Here is a 15,643-nt window from a genome sequence, read left to right as displayed (position 1 = left end):
GATCTGTTCATGGATTTTATGCTTCAGAGCATAGAGGTCTCTACAGGTCAACAAAAGTATTTTGTGCAGGGAAATGCACAATGTGGGAAAGAGCATGAATGATGCTACTGTTAGTCTTGCTGATCCTTCCTTCATCTCTGACAATACCTCACTGGACGTTTAGCTCTAGAGATTTTAATGCTGAGTGGGAGGGAGAGTTGTGTGACAGAGCTGGCCTTTACTTTTCACTGCCTGGTCTGAGCTCTGCCAACTTAATCCTTCACTGGTGGGAAGTGGTGTAATTTTTAGGAAGCAAATGAAGCTCCGTTCATCAACAGAAGTGTCCATGCTGTGCGAATATCTCTGCATCAGCAGCCACCCATGCACTTTGCTTTCTGTTCTGCTGAGATGTTGAGTCAGGCTGCACAGGTATGTGCTTATATGTTTCTCTCTTGTTAAGGCAGCCTTACCAAAGGACAGAGCTTGCCTTTGTGTACATATATTTACACATCAGGAGGAAGGTGCATTAAACAGAAATTAAAAATGTTGATTGTGTGGAGATTTTCTAGATACATATTTTGCTCCTCCTTGAAATGACAGTCCTGAAAACAAAATGATACAGGGCTCTGAAATTGCCTTATATCAGGGTTTCAAGCTAAAAGCAGACAGTAAATCCTTCTGCTGAAATCAGGTATAGCATTTAGTGAAACAAACTGAAGCACAAGTATTTCTTCCTCTGTTCAAAAAAATGCTTATACCAGCGTTAACACTTCTATTGGAGTTTTAATATTAGATTGAACTTTTCCAAAAGGGTTAACTGCTTCTTACGTGGAATATGTAATTTCACATTTTATACAAATCAATAATCCAAAAATTTGTACATGTCAAAGCTTTTGAGGTCTATCGTGAATTGTTTAATTATATATCTAATTACTATGGTCCATATATATAAAATGACTCACCAAGAAAATACAAAGCCTTTTTAGACATAAACAAGGCTCTATTAGGATTTGTGTCTCAAAATACAAGTAGAAAACATTATCTCACCTGTATGTCCCTTACCCAACAGCAAATCCCTTTCTTCCCCAACTTCCAGCTTTCTGAAGCCCATGTAACAAGAGTGGCAGAACCTGACCAAGTTTTTATGTACACAGGGTCTGAGTTTTAACCAGAGCTTCATAAAAGCTGTAGCATGAAGATTTGTGGTGGGCAGAGAGCTTCTTGAAGGGAATTGAAATCAGGCTGATGCAAGATTCAACCAGGAAGCAACATCTGTTATACACATTTTATGGTCAGGAAAACAGGTGAGCATTTCTGGAGATTCATCTAAAACCTATTAGTAAAAATCATGATACATCTAATGAACTAAGAGGGTGTTCTTAGTTAAATTTAGAGCTGAAGTTGCGTCTGAAAGGTGGGTGATGCAAAGGAAAGCTGGTAGCCTCCCTGCCAGCTAATCATCAGTGATGCAGAGCAGCATGCCTGCATGGGAAACAATTAGTCTCCGTCCAAAAAAAAGCAGGGCAGTCTGATAAGCTGGTTCTCCCTCATGTAGCTCAAAAGCTTGGGTTGCATACACCAACACCTCCATAGCAGGTCCCTAGGCTCTCCTGGGGGAGGCCAACAGGAAGTAGTCACAGCAGAAGGACAGTTCATCACATTGTATTGAGGTCCCAAATTCGCGCTGTTGGTGGCAGCAGAGCTTGTGTGCTTCTGGGACTAGACTGATGCTCTCCACTGCCTAACCAGGACTTTGGGCCACCCCAATGCAAGGCAGTCTGGAAATGGTAGAAAAATAAAGTCACCTGTTCCCTTTCCCAAAACAGCTTTCAGCAGAAAGCAGTTACAGTCTCATTGGGGGCTTTGATCTGTCTGTTCCGGAGTCCTACATACTGCCAGTAAAATGTGGGATTCAGCCATGCAGTATTTAAATCTGAGCCCATTGCTTTTTTTCTGATTAGTGGAAAGATACAGACTTCTTCTGAGAGCTTCCATCTTGGCTTGGCCAGGCAATGGGGATATTTCAGGTGCATCACTGAAGCTCCTGATATCCTCTTTTCTTGTAAGGGCAAGGGGCAGTAGCTTAGACTTCTTTAACTTTTAGATGCCTAAAATTAGGTGAGAGAAATCCCCAAGCTCCATCAGATAAGAACACGCAGCATTCAAAGTGCAGCTGAGCAGAGAGGGGAGCCCAAGGCTTAGCTCCTGGGCAAGGCCCCTTGGATCAAACATTTGCTCCATTGATGCTATTTCAATGTGTATGTCCTAGGTTTTTTTTCTTTTAGTTTTTGATTAACATAATTGAGATTTTTGCTAACATACTTCAGAAATTAATGCAGCAGGCCTATCAATTAAATTCTATATATTTGCTAAGCATGGTGTGGCATCAGCTGTATGTCATGTGAGATGGACAGGACTGTGTTACCACACAACCTCTTGGTCAGGAAGAGCTACCTTCTCCTGTCTGCCTTTCCCTGGCTCAGGAGGCAGAGGTGAGGAGGGGCTGCAGGGACACAGGATTGGAGACAGCACACCTTCACTGAACCAGCATTAATTCCATGGCCCAAACTGGCTACAGCACCTGGAGATCACAAAAGCACTAACACTGAGCTTAAGCCTGCTCCTGCAGAAGTCTCTGGTAGTCACCTGTGATGGAGCCAAGCACCCTTAACTCCCTTCACAGTCAGTGGGGAGAAATAGGCACTTCTAGGACATGAATCATCTCCTCCTGAATGAGCCAACTCAAATAGTTCTGGTGAGTTGCACTGAGAAGTTCCCCATCCCTTCCTGCATGCAGCCTACAGTGACAGCAGATGTTCACACTGTGAGCATCCAATGATTAGTGAAACACATCTCACCCCATGTGCTTCCAAAAACTGCCAGGTAGTTTGCTGTTAGCAATGTGAGCACACTGACAGCATGACAAAACAAGGGAGCTGTAACCAGAGTAGGTTAGATGAAGATACCTAGTAGCATCAGTAGAATCAAGCCAGGATGGTGGAGACCAGCAGACTTAGAATCAGCTGACAGTGTCCAAGTTCTTTGGGATCGTGAAGTGATGTCCAGTCATTGTGTCCAGTTCTGGGCTCCTCAGTACAAGACAAGGAGCTACTGGAGAGGGTCCAGCGAAAGGCCACAAAGATGATTAAGGAACTGGAGCATGTCTCTTATGAGGAGAGATTGGGCTTGTTTAGTCTAGAGAAGACTGAGAGGGGATCTCACTAATATAAATATCTCTAAGGCAGGTGCCAGACTCTTTTCAGTGGTGCCCAGTGAGAGGACAAACAGCAATGGCCATAAACTGAAACACAAGAAGTTCCACCTCAACATGAGGAAGAACTTCATTACGCTGAGAGCACCAGAGCTCTGGAACAGGCTGTCCAGGGAGATCATGGTCTCCCTCTCTGGAGACATTCAAAATGCACCAGGATCCACTCCTGTGTAATCTGCTCTAGGTGACCCTGCCTTGGCAGGGGGGTTGGAATAGGTGATCTGCAGAGGTCCCTTCCAGCCCTAACAATTCTGTGGTTTTGTGACTCTGTGATGGGAGGATACTAAAACAACAGAAACATACTAGTGGATAATTCCCATAGAATCTTTTCCAAGTCTACCTGCACAGCCGTTAAGAGTAGTTGCATTATGTCTCCTGAGTGCCACAGAAATATTTTGGGACTGCAGGCTTGCATCTGCCACCTTGGAGACCTTGGGCAGACCTCCAAATCTGTTTTAACTCTCAATAAATTAAATTAATTTTCCCAAAGTCGAGTCTGTTTCACCTGTGGCAGTAATTGGTAAGTGATCCCTCTGTATCTATCTTGACCCATCAGCTTTTTACATCTGATTTTCTACCCCTGTTCTGTTGAAGACAGGGAGTGAGTGAGAAGTTGGGAGAGGATCTGACTGCTGATCAAGGTCAACCAACTACACACACCAAGTAGACAAGATCCTAGAGTTGCCTTCTGTGGTGCTTCAGACAAAAAATTTGTCAAATTGCCATTGACTTGCTCTTCCCTCCTATGCCTCTTGAATGCCTTCAAGGATGCTTTGTGTTTACAAATGTGTGATGGAGTCGATCATCACTGTGAGGTGCCTGATTTTGGCTTCTGCAGTGCATGCTCTAGATCCAGGATTCCTCCTCCAGGGTGGCAGCACTCACAGTCATAAGTGGATATGGCATCACCTCTGGGGTGAGGGCTTAGTCCTGTGATCTCAGCATATCCCAGAGATGCTCAGAAAATGCTACCTGGATGACACCCTGAAGGCAGAGAGACTCCAGGGTGGGATTTAGCTGAAGATTCAGAGAGATGTGACTTTTGTATCCAATGCATAAGGATCTATATGAACAACAGGCATCCGGGTTCCTGCGCCAGACAAGGAGGACTGGTCAGGGAAGTCTAGAGGGGCTGTCTGACTCATGTCACAGTAGGCACCTGCATTTGCTTAGCAAAATTGCTCTCTAGTCTCCCGTAACTGCATTGACTTCCTCACCATTGTATATGACAGCAGGCTAAGCAATTACCTTACACATAGGCACACACACTGTGGTATGTGAATAGAAATTCAGGTGGGTGTGCTGTCACCAAAGGGGATGGTCCATCCTTCTCTCCATCTCCAGCTTAATTTTCCCCTGACTCCTTTGACACCAGCACCCAGGAAAGTCATCTGCCCATGCACAGATGTACAAAAGTACCAAAATCAAGTAGATTTCTGCACAGTTAGCTGATTCAGATGTCAAGCAAGTATTAGATGCTGTCAGGGAAGGGACAGAGAGTGAGGAGGGCCCCAGGGCCTGGGAAGAAGACAGAACTGTATTTTTGGGCAGCAGCTAACAAGTAGATCAGCCTATTTGTAATATAAAACCTCTAGAGGTTTCTAATTGATTTCAAGGTTGGTCAAGAAGAAACATAGTGCCTTCTGGATAATTTGAATGCTTGGCATCACTAGTGATAATGCCCACTGACTCTTCAAACATCACCTAAGCCCAGATTTAGGCTGAAGAATGTGGACTAGTAACTGAAGAGAAGTTAAGTATTACTTCCCATCATATACACTAAGGTCTTCAACTCTTCTTTATTTAAGCAGATACTTTGGAGAAGCTCCCTGGAGTTGGGTTTCCACTCCTTAAGCAGTGATACAGAACACTCCTGATAGACACGCAAAGCTGGTGTTGCACTCATGCCCATGATGCCCGTGGCAGTAGTATCCCCATCACTCTCCAGGGTGCAAAGGAAGGCGGAAAAGGAAGCAGACGGCCACCAAGTTGAGAAAAGTGGTGGCTTAGCCTGGATGTGGGAAACCAGTACGTTCATTCAGTTTATCATTATTAATCATTTTTGAGTGGGCATTAGAATCCTCGGGGTCACAGGCATGAGCACTCATGGTAGCCTGCAGCAGGCAACCCCCACTTGCCTGTCAGCTCCTGCTGCAGTGGCCAGCCAGCTGCTGTGCCCTGCAGGCAGTTTTGAGTAGGGAGGACCTACCAGCCCCACATGTGAGGTAGGGAAGCAATCCTGTGTGGTGCTATAGTCAAATGCTCTTTAAGAATACAGACGTATTTGTGGCAACTCCATCTTTCAGATTTGAAGGCAGGTTTCTGTTCCAAGTTGTGCACCATTGCCTTAACCAATGTGGGATGAACGTGCTAGAGGCCAGAGGCAGAGGCTGCCTCCTAACCATTCTCCCCTCCCAGATGACTACTTCAGATCCCAACACATCTTCCTTCCAGCTACCTCCAGCCATGAAATAATTGATTAACAGTTTACAGGTGCTTCTTAAATCAAGGTACTGGGTCTCAGCAGTAAGGTCACACTTACCCTCTCAGTTACCCGAATGCCATGGGATTTGGGCATTTCTGTCCTGGCAGGAGCACACGTGGCTGCAAGAGGTCCCAGTTCCCACCATGGTAAAGCCACTTCTGAGCTTTATGCTGGATTTAAAGTGGACACATAGTGGTACCACCACAGGCAGATGGGCACCAACACCTCTGCAGCTACCCAGGGTCTTGGGGTGGATGGCCCATGCTGGGTGCAAGGAATTACATTGGTCCCTGCAGGTGTCTGCAAGGCAACCCCTGCCCATCTTTGCAGTCCAGCTCCCAGGATCCTTCACTCACCCGACTGCTGGCTTTAGCCTTCTGCCAGGGTGATGAGTCCTGGCCCTGCCTGGGTTGGCTGTTCTGTGGTTGATCACTGTAACCCCAGCTATGTTCTCCATCCACTTAGGATGGGGCAACTTGCTGAAGAAGAACCAGACCGAATGGCCCTGCAGACAAGTTCTCCCTTTTCCCCACAGGCTCATGCTCTGTGCAGAAATACTGCTTATGGGCAAAGCAAAATGGCTTAGGGATAACTTGAATTTGCTCCTGCAAAGAAGAGAGGTTTGCAGGAGGTCAGCAGAAGTCATGATGGTAGCACAGTGAAAAGACAAAAAGAGCAGGTAGTTTGGGAAGACAGGAGAGAGGGACCCACATGATGTGGGACTAAGCCATCTAGAGGCTGCAAACACACAATGGTCTGAGAGAATGATCCCCAGTAAAATAAGCAGTTTAATTATGTACAGAGGATCCTCAGTTTAATTCATCCTCCTTTTCCATGCAAAACATGTCCACTGGATTTGGAAGAAATTCAAGAATCTTGACCTTCCAGAAGTCCTTCAGCAGACACTAAGAGCAAGTTCAGTGGACAACTAGCTAGAAAAGAGCATGAAGAGGCACCTCTGCAAATCAAGATCTTAAAATTGCTTTTTCCTACTAATATACTACCACCTGAATCCCTGCATGTGGAACAACAGTACATAGTGCCTTTTGCATGTGGCCCCTAAGTGGGGGCATCCCATCCCCCACTCTTTGCTGCGGCTCCTAGATAATAATTCACCCATGTCTCCTCCCTCTCCAGAGTTTAATTTCACTTCTGTACCAAAGACATTCCTCCTCCCTCCCATGGGGGCTAGATCACTTCAGAAACGGGATTCAGCCAGAGCTGGCAGCCTGCTGTGACCTTTGGCTGTTGGAGTAATGTACAATGACAAGAGGACTGAGATACCTCTGAACACACAGCTTGGCAGGATGCTAATTAAAAGAGAGTAACACTACCTCTACCCTTTGAAGACCCACAGCTCAGAACATTTTCTGAACAACTAGGAGGTAAAGGAAAATGTTCAAGGCTACACAACACACCTGTGAGAGAGCTGGGAGTAAATCCAAGTGCTTTTTGTTTACACATCAGTTTACAACCTGGCACATACAGTGAGTCCCGGACAAGACCGGATGGATGCACCAGAGACCAGTGGCATGAGAAGACAGAAAAAATTTCTTCCAGTCACTTCACTTGAAAGAGGCTCTTGCCTCCATCCTCTCTCACCCACACCAGCAGTAAGCCATCACTGTCCAAATTGCCTTTGTAAAGGTCCGCATGATCCCTTGGTGCCATGTCAGATGATAACAAAGAGGTTCAGTCTGTCACTTCCAAATTCATGGCTCCTTTGGGCCCCAGGATGGTCGGAGTGCTCCTTTGTTTTACCACCCTGGCATGACCTGGGTTTTCTTAGCAGTTATTTATTTTTATTTATTTAACAGAGTAAATTGATTATCCATGTAACAACTTTAATCAATTATCTGTGCCAAAGAACTTCTCTGCAACTTAATTAGCAAAGTTCTTCCCTGACCTAGCAATATCTGATTGCATCATATAAGAGCTTAACTTTGAAATGGCAACACGTTTCATTAAAAATAACTAATAGCTGCAGGGTTTAAAGATGTAAATGTTAATTTTCTTAATGAGAAAAAAAAGGGCATGCAGACTCTACCTGTCTATATTCATTATACTGTGTCCACATGGGATGACTCACATTTGCAAAACTCAGGTTTAATTAACATGCTTATTTTTACAATGATATTTCTCATTATAATAAATTAAATGTTTAAACAGCCAGTGCAAACATTTTGATCCAAGACAAAAATGCTTGCACAGTGCTAGATTAAGCATTTAATTTATTATAATCCTTTCCATAACAAATGCCTTAGAAGTTGATTTCTTCGCTGTGAAAGGCTATTAGTATTATTTCCTCTGGTAACGTTTAATCCAAGACAATCAGAAGGGTAAGGCGTGAACAGAACGGGGCTGGAAGCGATGATGATGGATGAGATAGCGGAGGAACCTGCTCTGGCCGCAGTAGCACCGGAGCCTGCAGCAGGTGCCAGCCCTGCACGGAGCTGCGCCCGGGCACCCGCGCTGCCACCAGCAGCTTGCACATGAACCCATCCAGGCGCACTCGCCATCCCGAGCCCGTCTGGTACCCGAGAGCCTTTACCCCATCCCCGCTCCCACTCACCGCCCCGCCGCGTGCCCGGGGCGAGCGGTTTCTCTGAGCAGAACCTTCCAGTCAGGGTTTACTTTCTTTTAACGCAACTCTCCTACGTGTCCTGGCGGGGAAGGGGGTGGATGTGATGCCTGAGCCGGAGACAAATCCCGGGAGACTCCGCGTTCCCGGGGCGCTGCCGGCGGCTCCAGCAGTGCCGCCGCACGGGGGCGGTGCGGGCATGGCCCGGCCCCGCCGAAGGGAGGGAAACTGCGGGAACAGCGGGGTCGGCAGACTCCAGCATCCTCCACCGGGAAAGCCCAGAGGGAGAGGGTTGCGCTAAAATCATGGTGTCTGGTTAGACTGAGGGGTTCTCTGGTTGACGGAGCTTTTATTGTCTTTGGGTTTCCAGCCCGGCGCGGGCTAGGAGGCTCAGCCGTGAAATCGGCAGCTGCGTTACACCCACTGCAACGGGGTTCAGCTGCTGATAGAGGGCTGCAGCACCTCTGCCGTGAGGACAGGCTGAGAGAGCTGGGGTTCTCTAGGCTGGGGAGGAGAAGCAGGGGGAGACATTATAGCACCTTCCAATACCTAAAGGCACTACAGTGGAGAGATGGAGAGGGGCTTTTGACAAGGATGTGTAGTGTCAAGACAAGGGGAAATGGCTTTACACTGAAAGAGTATGGGTTCAGATTATACATTAAGAAGAAATGAGGGTACTGAGGGGCTGGAACAGATTGCCCAGAGATGTGGTAGATGCCCCATTCCTGGAAGTGTTCAAGCCACGTCAAATGGAGGTCTGAGCAACTTGATCTAGTGAAAAGTGATCCTGCCCATGGCAGGGGATTTGGAACTAGATGATCTTTAAAGGTCCCTTTAAAGGACAGAAACCATTATTTTACTCTATAATTTCTAAAAAGCTTCTGGCCTTGTTCCTTAATGGCTAGGGTCCTGGGAGCAATCTGGGACAGGGAAGGTACCCTTCTCCCCTTGGTGTAAATTCACCAAAGGCAGCAATATTCCCCAAACAGATGCCAGCTGAGTGGGCTCCATCAACTCCCACCCAGGACCGGGACTGGGACCTGAGGCCCTGTGAGAGGCTGGAAGAGCAGCCCCTGACAGGGCAGAACAGGGGCTCTCCAGGGGCATATGAGGGAGCAGGAGGGATTGCTCAGCCTAACGGAGCAGGGAGCCAGCCTCCATCTGACTTTCCTAGCGTTTGTGCCCCAGGGAGACATCTCCTTCACCTGCTCAGGGGAAATTTCCACCTCTGAGCTGGAGCAGTGTCTGCAGAAAGAAACGGGCCAGGAGGCAAATTCCACTTGAAGTAATCCGAGAAGAAAAGTCTTGCAAGAAGTGAAGCCCAGGCAGGGTCGTGCAATGAGGTGAGAAAAGCCCATGTGCTCATACCCCCCAAGCAGATAGAGAAACACATGGCAATGAGCCACTTGGGCTGGGATAGGCACACAATGACCCATTGTGGGTCTCCAGTGTAAAGCCACTGGCATCCTCTGTCACCATCCCACCCTTGCACCTAGGAAAGCTCCCACTCCAGCTCAGAACCCATGTCAAATAACAGTAGCAGAACAGGGTATTTTGGTGATGCTAAAAAGTTAGTCTGCAAGTCACTCTAGTTTAGTTCATAGTTCAAAAGTATATAATTTGAATCATAAATAAAACTCTTTAGGGGATCTGATTACTCTGTGAAGAGCTTTAGCAAAATACAAGTTGTCAATCAGTTTAGCCAGTCGACAAGCTAGAAACCAGATGATGGTCCAGGCTGAGCCAAATCAGCAAAGGGAAAGAAAAATCTCTCCTGGATTTATCTTGGACGAATGACTAATGACAAATGACCAGTGATTTTTTAAAGAAATAGGCATTAAAATATTCATGGACAAATCACCAAATCTCCCCAGATCACTGAATTAAATTTAGGGGTTGCTCATGGCCTGAAAAACGTCCTGCCAGAAGGTGCCCATTTATTTTTCATTGCTTGCTGCTTGACAAATTGCTGTGCTCACAAAAACTCAGCAGATTAATAAACTGATCCCAGTGCTTAACTAATTGAGAAAAGCAAAAAAGTGATTTGAGTAGTAGCGTGATGGTCATTACAAAAATATCCACTGACTTTGGAAAATTGAGGGCACAACATTTTTACCTTAGAGGGCAGATTTATGTAGGCCACAAAGTGCCTTGGGTATTTCTTAGAGTCCCCGAGTTTATTCATGTATTATTTCCTCGGAAATTCAGTATATTTTTCCAGCAGGCAAGAAACTGGGGCTTCTGCGTACAAGTTTCATCTGCTCAAAATGTGAAAAAATATAGATCCCCTTAGCACATTCTGCTACAGTAGAAGCGAAGTGTAAAAGAAAAATTCCAAATATGTAGATTTAAAAATAAAAACACAGAACTCTCTCCTCCCTAAAAGGGATTTGAAGGGGGGAAAAAAAATCCCTCAGCTACAGATAGGTCTAGACTTTAATTGTCGAGCTGCCTAAGAAGAATTGTTGGCCTGGGGTCATTTTAATCAGGTTGCATGTCAGCTTGCAAAATCTCCAAATTAGCTTACAGCTTGGGGAGAGAAAGATGTTTTTCTTTCCTGAAGAATGCAAACAGATTGTTGTGACATGTTCTCAGTCATCATGACAGATCAGATCCCTGCTTTGTGCTGAGAGCCGGGAAAGAAGTCAGCCGCTTCTCTGGCTCCTTCAGAGATTTGGGCATCTCCCAGTTTGTCAGAGCTGGGCATGGAGTTTATAGAAATCCTTATGAAAGTGAAGTTTATATGCAAAGTCGCTGATAAAAGAGATTGACCTTAATTGGGAAGCAAGTATCTTTCACATTATTTAACAACCTCCAGGCCTTCCTAGCAGTCTGATGAAAGGGAAGTTGTGAAAAGAAACAATCTGTATTTATGCAGCAGGAACTATCATATCCTGAGCCATGCAGAAAATGACAAGGAACCGACTCATCCTTTTAAAAGAAGGATTAATTTGCCATTTTCTTCCCGAGTTTGTAAAAAGCAAGGATGTGGGTGGATTTCAAACACCAGGCTGAGTACTTTAGTTGGATTTATAGCAAGCTCTGAGCCTGTGTGAGACTCTGCACATTGCTGTGGAGAAGCAATGACCTGGGGTGATGATCCTCCCAAGGTGTTCACAGCCTATGTGTCAAAGATCTGCATCTGAACTAATAACCAGCAGTGTCTCATTCACAGGAGGAAGGAAAGAAATAGTGTTTCTAAATGGTGATTCCTCCAATTTCTAGCTTCTCCCTCTTTCTCTTAACTAGTTCATGCACCTTATTTAGGGAAAATTAATCTGTCCCTGGTAGTGGCCAAGGGCTCAGTATTGCCTGCAGCTGGGAGAGGACACAGATAGAAGGAGGAGCCCTAGCTTGAGACCCTGTCATACCGCAAAGAGGTAGAGATGGACCTGGGACCACTTCGCCAAAGCAGGAGAGGGTGTGATCTGCAAGAAGCACCCATGCATTTGCCATGAAGGTGCCATTCTGAGTGGTTGAAATAGAATCATAGAATCATTTATGTTGGAAAAGATCTTTAAGATCATCAATTCCAACCTTTAACCCAGCACTGCCAAGTCCACTGCCATGTCCCTAAGTGCCACATATACATGTCTTTTAATTACCTCCAGGCTGCCCGCTTCCTTGGGCAGCCTTTTTCAATGCTTGACAAAGCTTTCCATGAAAGCATTTTTTCTAATATCCAATCTAAATCTCCCCTGGCACAACTTGGAGCCATTTCCTCTTGTCCTAGTTATTTGGTAAAGGAGATCATCACCCACCTCACTGCAACCTCCTTTCAGGTGGTTGAGGAGAGCTATAATGTTTCCCCCGAGCCCCCTTTTCTGCAGACTAAACAATCCCAGCTCCCTCATTAGAACTGTGCTCCAGGCATTTCCCCAGTTTCATGGCCCTTCTCTGGACACACTTCAGCACCTCAACATCTTTCTTGTAGCAAGGTGCCCAAAGCTGAACACAGGATTCAAGGTTGACAGCATAAAAATCTTCGTCTTCCCTGTTGTAAGAGTTTGAGGACTTATTTTTTTGTTTTCTGGCTCCTTGCCATCAACCCTGTTGGGACCCAGGGCAAGGCAGCAGTGCCACACAACCCAGATGTCAGCAAACTGTTAATCCCAAGGGACAGACCCCTGGGGTGAGAATCCCGCTGCAACTTCTCCAATTAGACAGCTTACCTCCTGTTTCGCCTCTGCTTTAGCCATTTCGGACTGAACGTATTTTATTGTTCAGACTCCTAGTTAAACGGCTGGGAAGCTCTGGATGGAAGCATGCAGAGATTACGGGTTGAATAATAGAGTCAGGCACATTGGCTTTACATCGTTTTGCTAATAAAGCTGCAAAATAAAGCTGTTGACTCTTATCATCATCAGCCCCATGAGGCTCTTCCATGTCTTGCCTAGTGATTAGAGCAGAGGACTGGGAACACAGGTCTGGAGTTCAGGCCTTAATGAGCCGCCAATTCATCATGTTTCACTCGAGGCTCTTGACCTATTTGCACCTCGGCCAACTCAGCTGTAACACTGGCTGAAGGGTGGACCTCCTGGAAACCAGCTACCGTGCCCCAGTTGAGCCTTGAGTCCAGGTTTCATGGGTAAACACAGAACAAAAATCAACAACAATTTGAATCTGTGGTGACCCAGCTCAAATGCCACTAGGACATCAGGGCTTGCCAGTGTAAACAACGTCAGTCTCTGGGGTGCCCTATTATAATGTCAGAGCAAATCAAAGAGCTGTCCCTGCTATTTGTGCTGCAGTAAAAAAAATGGTGCTGCAGACTCCAGCACAGACAAGGCAATGTGGTACCACCTCCGGTATCAGCGTACATCAGCACCTGCAGCTCTAAGCAGTGCTGGGAAAACCCTGGGTGGCATGTGCAATCCCAGCCAGGGGAAGTAAGGTCCCCCTTATTCTCTAAATCTCCGAGCTGCAAGACAGTCAATATCTCTACCCCTATCCAGGAAGGCTCCTCATGGAGAAATTGGCATGCCAAGGACAGGAAAGCCCTAGTGCTCTCTCATACCAAGTCCAAAATATTTCCAAAGTGTCCCACAGCCAGGATGGCACCTCTGTTAGCATTCAATGCCCAGTGCAACAGAGGGAGATGAAAGGAGGAGTTCACGTTTGGTACAGCTTTTTTGCTGTGTAATACCTTCTAGGTACAAGAGGGATGCTGAAAAGAAGTCCTGCCTCAGCCACCTGAACCTGCCCAATACACAGACATGTCTACTCACAAGAAATGCAGTGATTTCTCTCAAAGTTGAGAACAATCAGGAGCTTTTTCTCTGTTAAATGGGAGGTTGTTGGTCAGACTTTTAGGTGGCATAGAGGAGGCAGAGCCTGTCAAGCTTCATAGCAGGGGGGCAGTGAAGAAGGGAGAGGCATCATCCCTTGGGATTTCAGCAGTGTGGAGTCAGCTTTGCACACACTGTTTGTCACAGCAGATTTAATAAAATTGAACAAGAAACTGTTTTCAAACAGAGCAAGAGCACCTGGGATCCATTCAATCCAGTCCTGTGGCAGGGCCGTTCATTCCCACACCTTTTCTGTACCTCCTCATGCATCTGCACTATGCAGCCATGTGGAGATGAGACTCCTGAACCAGAGAGATCTTCCATGTGCATCAACAAGAATCCCAGATCTACTTTTCTGTCTTAACATTATTCTACGTTGCACCACACAGACATGCCCAGCCAAGCACAGGCTTGGAAAGGGCTGAGGTTGAGAACTGTCTTTTAAATCCTTCTCCATACCAGGTACCTACCACTTATAACCTTAGCTGCCCTACAAAGTGCCCTTTAGTGACTGTTGACTTGTAGGTGTGGAGAAGAGGCTGGAATGAAACATTTTATGGAGTTGGGAAGGTGGGTATTTACACAGTGTTTCCACTGTACAATGTGATGGAATGGGTGCGGGTGGCTAGGTGTGAGCGCAGGTATTCCGCATACAATGGAAATCTCTGTTCTGCCATAAGGATCCTTTTGCTGAGGATTTTCCATCCCTTGAGGAAAATATGCTAACAGGCTTTAAATAATTAAACAAATCACACTGCAGGCAAACCCAAGTTGATCTTTAAAATGCATTATCCTCAGAAGGCATGAGAAACGCTCAGTGCTCTGCATGTTCCTCAGACCTCTTCACACATTAACTAATTCATCACACAAGGGACCACCCAGCTGCATCTAGACCACAGAGCAAATGCTATACCAGTCAGCTCTGCCTTTAAAGCTGTATTGCCACAGCTGGAGGCCAGGTTTCTTCAGAGCCAACAAGCATAGACAGTGAGGGAACAAAGCTCTTTTCATGAGGCCAAGCTTGCACAGAGAACATTTCTCCCACAGAGTCACTTGCTGGTCCCAGATGGGAAAGTCAGGCTTCCCTTATGGCCACAAGATGCTCTGGGGCAGCTGCAGCCACCTCCTTGCAGAAAGGGGGAGCTATGTGTGGTAAGGACCACAAGTTTGGTTATCCATGCTTGGAGGCCAGGAAATCAGCTACGCTGAGAATCTGCTCTGGGCCACCAAGGCCATGTGTGGTGGAGACCTTCGAAGACAGGAAATCAAGGCAGCTGTGAGGCAGTTCTGTCCACCTAGTGTAATGCTGCAGAACAATTACCTAGCTCTCTGCAAGCTAATTCTTCTTATTCTCCAAAAGCAAGCCCAGAAGTGTTTGATAACAAGTCCTTACTGTCCCTAATACACTGTGCAAGAACAGGCAGCAGCTTGAGGCAGCAACCAGAAGTCTGTCAGCAAGGAGAAAGTCTTGCTGCTGAGGAGCAGGGAAAAGCCATGCCCATCCTCAGCCCTCCTCAGTGTTCCCCCAACCAGTTGGATTGGGCTTTGCGCTTGAACTCACAGGACCCCACAAACTTGTGGACAAAGGGCACTGCCATCCCTTCTCCAATTAGACCCCTTTCCTGCAGTGGTGTTTTCCATCCTCAGCTCTCCCCATGCCATGCATGGCCCAGAGCAGATGGGCTATAACATGTGGAGCTTAAATTATTATGAGAAACAGGGCTGTGTTGGGGGTCCTCCGGACAGCAGCAACTGTGAGCCCCACAGCAGTCAGTTCTTCCCAGGAGCTCACAATCCCTTCTCCCAGCTCATCAGGCCTCCAGGTCACAGGCTGCTTCTCCTCCCTCCATCCCTCATTCTTCCAGGATGTTCAAGGTGAAAGGTCCCCAGCTTTTTTCATACTATTTCTCAAGCACTTGTTCCCCTCAGCAGTCCACACTGGACACAAATGAGGACCCTGCTGCTCCAGGCTTACCAAATCACATCTTTGAGATAGGAGATTTGGCCCTAGCCAGGCCAAAATCATTATTGTTGTTGCT

This window comes from Chiroxiphia lanceolata, chromosome 2 (assembly GCF_009829145.1).
Source record: "Chiroxiphia lanceolata isolate bChiLan1 chromosome 2, bChiLan1.pri, whole genome shotgun sequence".
NCBI lineage: Eukaryota > Metazoa > Chordata > Aves > Passeriformes > Pipridae > Chiroxiphia > Chiroxiphia lanceolata.
The sequence above is the reverse complement of the archived record's forward strand: the minus strand, read 5'-3'. Positions refer to the sequence as shown.